At 34.4% G+C, this 6,417-nt stretch overlaps 1 pseudogene; it reads left to right on the top strand.

Annotated features, from left to right (window-relative positions):
• Positions 1-3,661: 3,661 nt before the first annotated feature.
• LOC115292797 lies at positions 3,662-5,583 on the top strand (annotated as a pseudogene).
• The last annotated feature ends 834 nt before the right edge of the window (positions 5,584-6,417 follow it).

The raw sequence follows: 6,417 nt of genomic DNA, 5'->3' as shown, positions 1-6,417 counted from the left end.
CAAGGAAAGAAAACAGGGTTGTATGCAAATATGTGTTTATTCTTGTGTTAATTCAATAATTTTCTGTGACATACACTGTACTACATTCTGAAGAAACACTATAGTGAGGTGGTGGTGATGGAGGAGGGCACTTACGGGGAAGAGCACTGGGTATTGTATGGAAAACAACTTGACAATAATATATTGAAAAAAAAATAAAATAAATATTCTTTAAAAAAAAAGAAACACTATAGTGATGAAAAGTATACAGATTTGCTCATGTTGTTTAAAATATAATGGGAAATAGCATGTGATTTGAAGGGGAAACTCCAAAGTGTTATGAGAGTGCTTAGAAGTAGGCATATGAGTTAGACTTGGAAAATTAATGGTCACTTTTTCAAACGATTAACAATAAAGGAGAAATCTGAAGTCTCCATGGGCATTAGCTAGTGTTACAGGCTGAAATGTGTCCCATCAGATTCATATGTTGAAGTCCAAACCCCCTGTACCTCAGAAGGTGACTATATTTAGGGATAGGACTTTTAATGAGGTGATTGAGTAAACACAAAGCTGTTATGGTGGTCCCAATCCAATCCAACTGTGTCTTTCTAAGAATAAGAAATCTGAACACACTGAGGGGCACTGAGGGTGCAAGTGCATGTGCACAGTGGGATGCCAATGTGTGTTTTATTTGATGTCACTTTATCTTTTCTTAGCATATCATGTGTACTTCTTTTTTTCAGACTATTTTAGTGCTGCTCTAAGTTTGCAACATACACTTACAACTAATCCAAGTCAGCTTTCAAATAATTCTATACCACTTCATAGGAAGTATGAGTACCTTATAGCAAAGTGATCCTAATTCTTTCCTGTCACTTCTATTGTTATAGCTGACATTCATTTCACTTTATATCTAAGCATACATAGTCTCTCTCTCTCTCTCTCTCTCTCTCTCTCTCTCTATATATATATATATATATATACACACACACACACATACATACATACATACATACATATAATCAATAAGCATATATCATCAAATACATTGCTGATATTGTTGTTTTGAACAAATTGCTATCTGTACCTTTAAGAATAAGAAAAATGAAGGTTTTCATTTGACCTACACTTATCCTCCAATGCTCATTTTATTAAATGTAGTGCAGAATTTCTGGCCTGTATAAATTTCCTTCTCTTTAAAGAACTTCTATTACAATAGCTTGCAATGCAGGTCTTCTGACAACAAATTCCCTCAATTTTTGTTTGTTTGAGAAAGTCTTTTTTCTCTTTCACTTTTGAAAGATAGTTTTACAGGGTAGAAAAGTCTAGGTTTTTGTTTTTGTTTTGTTTTGTTTTTCACTCAGTGCTTTATTTTAATTCACCCTCTTCTTGCATCATTTCTCAGGAGAAGTTGACTATAACACTTTTTGTTCCTCTATAGATAAGGTGCTTTTTATTCTCTCGTTCTTTTAGGATTTTTCTTTATCTTTAATTTGAAAATGATATATCTTGTTGAAACTGATATGTCTAGGTATTGGTTTTATGGGTATTTATCCTACTTGATTTTCTCTGCGATTTGTAGGTCTGTGGTATCTGACATTAATTTGGGCAACTACTCGGTCATCACTGTTTCATATATTTCATCTATTCCTTCTTCTCTTTCTTTTGTCCCATAGTCCTTGGATATTTTTTCCTGGATTTTGTGGGGGATTTTTGTTTTTTGGAATTTTTTTGTCTTTCTTTTCTTCTTTCCTGTTTCCCTCCAATCATTCTATTCATCTTCTATCTCAGAGATTCTTTCTTCAGCTGTTTATTCTGCTAATAAGCCTTTCAAAGGCCTTCCTCATTTCTGTATCAGTGTTTTTAATCTCTAGCATTTTTTTGTTTCTTTCTTCCTTAGGATATTTCCATCTCTCTGCTTACATTGTTCATATATTTTGCATGCTATCTACTTTATCCATTAGATCCCTTACCATATTAATCATAGATGTTTCTTTGAGTAAATGCCCAGTATTAATTTTACTGGATCATATAGTATTCTATTTTTAATTTTTTGAGAAACCCCCATAGTGTATTCCACAGTGGCTATACCAATTTATATTGCCACCAACAGTGCACAAGAGTTATCTTTTCCCCCACATCCTTGCCAACATTTGTTGTTTCTTGTTTTTTTTTTTAATTTTAGCCATTCTTAAAGGTGTAAAGTGATTATGATTTTGATTTTCATTTCTCTGATGATGAGTGATGTTGAGCATTTTTTCATATGTCTGTTGGTCATCCATTTGTCTTCTGTCAAAAATGTTTTTTGCCCATTTTTAATCATATTTTTTGTGTTTTGGTTTTGTTTGCCTGTTTTTAATATATATTTTTTTGTTTTTTAGTTTCTTTTCTTTTTTTCTTGGTGTTGAAGTGAATAAGTGGTTTATACATTTTAGATATAAACACTCATCAGATATATCATTTACAAATGTTTCTCTCATTTAGTAGGTCACCTTGTTATTTTGTTGATGCTTTTCTTCATTTGGTAGAAGCTTTTTATTTTGATATAGCTCCAATAGTTTATCTTTGATTTTATTTCCCTTGCCTCAGGAAACTTATCTAGAAAAAATGTTGCTTTGGTGATGTCAGAAATTTTCTGCCTGTGTTCTCATCAATGATATTTATGGTTTCAGGTATCACATTTAGGTCTTTAATCATTTTCAGTTTATTTTTCTGTCTGGTGGTAAAAAAGTGGTTCAGGTGTTTTTTTTTCTTTTACGTGGAGCTGTCCAGTTTTCCCACAAGCATTTGTTCAAGAGACTGTCTTTTCCCTATTGTATATTCTTGCTTCATTTATCATACATTAATTTACCATATAACTGTCAGTTTATTTCTGGACTCTATTCTATTCTATTGATCTATGTATCTATTTTTGTGCCAATATCATATGGTTTTGATTTCTCGAGCTTTGTAATGTATCTTGAAATCTGGTATTGTGTTATTTCAAATTTTGTTTTTTTATTTCAAGATTGTTTCAGTTTTCTGGAGCCTTGTATGGTTCCATACAAATTTTAGTATTATATGTTGTATTTCTGTGAAAATGTACAGAATGCACAGAATGTTGTATTTCTATGGAAAATGCACAGATATTGGTATTTCAGTAGGGATCACATTAAATCCATAAGTTCTTTGGGTAATATGACATTTTAACAATATTAATTATTCTAATCCATGAGCATGAAATAAATTTCCATTTGCTTGTGTTATTTTCCATTCCTTTCATCAATGTTTTATAGTTTCTGGCATACAGTTTATTCCTACGTATTATTTTCTTTTTGGTACAATTATAAATGTTGTTATTTTTAAAATTTATCTAGGGCTGGGCTGCGCCCATTGTGGCGCAGTCGAGGCTAACGAAATGGGAATCCTTCCCCTGTGCTCCCGGAGGGCTGCCTTCTCTGGGGAAGCGGCAGTGTCTTCGAGGAAACCGGAAGCCCGTGGTGACACCTGGCGACCCGGTTTGTTTTTGGTCCGGTTCCAAACACTGGGGAATCGAAACTTGGCGGCCCTGGGGGCGGCCCTACGGAGCCTGGTAGAAGATGAGATCTGTATTCTGAATCATGAAAAAGCACATAGGAGAGATACAGTGACTCCAATCTCAATATATTCAGGAGATGAGTCTGTTGCTTCGTATTTTGCCCTTGTCACTGCATATGAAGACATCAAAAAATGACTTAAGGATTCAGAGAAAGAGAACTCTTTCTTAAAGAAAAGAATAAGGTTTTTGGAAGAAAAGCTTATAGGAGCTCGATTAGATGAAGAAACAAGTTCTGTGGGACATGAAGAAGTAACTAAGGCCTATCATGCATATCAAGAGGTTTGCATTGATAGAAATAATTTGAAAAGCAAATTGGATAAAATGAATAAAGACAACTCTGAATCTTTGAAAGTATTGAATGAACAGCTACAATCTAAAGAAGTAGAACTTCTCCAGCTAAGGACAGAGGTGGAAACTCAGCAGGTGACAAGGCATTTAAATCCACCTTCATCAAACTGGGAGGTGGAAAAGTTGAGCTGTGACCTGAAGATCCACGGTTTGGAATAAGAGCTGGAACTGATGAGGAAAGAATGTAGTGACTTCAAAATACAGCTACAAAAAGCCAAACAAATGGATCCATCGCAGGAGGACAACCTGAAGAGCAGTGATCTCCAAAGACTGAGCATTTCAAGTGATAATATGCAAAATGCATACTGGGAACTGAAGAGAGAAATGTCTAATTTACATTTAGTGACTCAAGTACAAGCTGAACTACTAAGAGAACTGAAAACCCCAACTACAGTCAAGAAAGCCTGTGCCCCAGGAGGATGCGTGGAAGACCTTGGGAAAGACAGCACAAAACTGCACTCGGCGACTTTTACCGCAACATACAAAAGACGTTCCCCCCTCTCACCAAATGGCAAAACTCTTTGCCACACCACATCTTCCCCTTTATCGGGAGATATGAAGGTTTTATCAGAGAAAGCAATTCTCCAATCATGGACAGATAATGAGCGATTCATTCTTCATGATGGCACTAACCTTCACCAACACAACTCTTATAGCAGAAATTCTCTGGAAGATAATTCTTGGGTATTCCCAAGCCCTCCTAAATCAAGTGAGACAGCATTTGGGGAAACTAAAAATAAAACTTTGCCTTTATCCAACCTGCCACCACTGCATTGCTTGGATCAACATAATCAAAACTGCCTTTATAAGAATTAATTCTGAAGAGATTTTGTGATTTGGTCATGAGGTTACTGTTGCTTCCCTCAGTAGCTCTTAAGAAGTTAGGGAACTGAAAGCAGATTTTGAATCACCTTTTGCAGAGTTCTTCAGCACATATATTTGCACATACTCTTTTCCACACCTTGTATCACGTTTCCAGGATGAGTGCGCACCCTCCACCTCCATGTTCCGGCTAAGGATCAGATATAAGCTACCAATTATAAATAAGGTGTTTCAAAGAAACGATTCTACCTTTGATAGTAAATAACTGCCTCTTGTGTAAAGAATTAAAAGTTTTTAGGAGATGGTTTTATATAGCATGTGAAATGCCTAAATATCCATTCATAAAAATAAGAGGCCATTAATAGTCTGAGAAAAATTGTAAGTTGCTTTAATATACATAAAAGAAATAGCAAAGTGAATAGATTCTGTTTCTAGTGACCTTACATAAAGACGAAAATTATAGTTGAATTAATATACGTCATTCCATCTCCATATGCTATTGTGTTTCAAAGTTTAAGACTTAGTAACAATTTGATTAAAAAACGATCTTAAGACTTGAAATAACCTGATCATTGGAACCAACTTTGTCCCATGCTCCCTTCAAATCCTGACTGAAAAAAGTGAGGAAATAGTTGAAAACTATGTGGTGTGTGAACTGTTTTAGTCCCGCATTATCCAATTAGACGAAGAAAGAGCATCATGCAGGCTGCAGTCTGACCTGTGCCTTCAATGGTCCACAGTAAAGAGCTAAATGTGTAACTGGGTAAAGTCATTTTCTTCGAAGGGTTTATACCTGCTTGTTATGTAGAGCAACTTAATAAAGTGTTAGACTTTGTTTTGAAAAAATGAAAAAATAAAAAAAATAAAATTTATCTGCTACTTCATTATCAGTGTATAGAAACTCTACTGATTTCTATTGTATCCTGCTACTTTACTCAATTCATTTATTATTTCTAGGAATTTTTTGATGGAATGTTTGGTCTATGTATAGATCATATCATCTGCAAATAGTGAAAATTTAACTTTTTCCTTACCAATATGGATTCCTCATTTCTTTTTCTTGTCTGAATGCCATGGCTAGGAATTCCAGTATTATGTTGAATAGAAATGGTGAGAGTGGACATCCTTGTCTTGTTCCTGACCTTAGAGGGAAAGCTCTATTTTTCACCATTCAATATGTAATTAGCTGTGGGTTTTTCATTACCTTTATTATGTTAAAGAATGTTCCCTCTCTAACTCCACTTTATTGAAAGTTTTTATTGTTGTTGTTGTTTTTTAGTATGAACGGATGTTGAATCTTGCCAAAGTCTTTTTCTTCAGCTATCAAGATGATTTATATCTTGATTTCTATCCATGTTGTTGATATAGTGTTGATTTGATTTTGTTGATTGATTTGCAAATATTGAATAATCCTGTATCTCTGAAATGCATCCCACCTGATCATGGTGAGTAATCTTTTTAGTGTATTTTTATATGTGGTTTCTAATATTTTGTTGATTTTTGCATATATGTTTATTAGGGGATATTGCTTATAGTTTTCTTTTCTGTTGTGTCTTTGTCTGGTTTTGTATCAGGGTAATGCTGGCCTTCTGGAATGTATCTAGAGGCTTCCCTTCTGCTTCTATTTTTCAAGTACTTTGAGGAGAATATTTTGACTCTTCTTTAAGTATCTGGTAGAATTCTCCTGTGAA

The sequence above is a fragment of the Suricata suricatta genome, chromosome 5, assembly GCF_006229205.1.
Source record: "Suricata suricatta isolate VVHF042 chromosome 5, meerkat_22Aug2017_6uvM2_HiC, whole genome shotgun sequence".
NCBI lineage: Eukaryota > Metazoa > Chordata > Mammalia > Carnivora > Herpestidae > Suricata > Suricata suricatta.
Note: the sequence above shows the minus strand (reverse complement) of the source record. Positions and strands in the feature narration are given on the sequence as shown.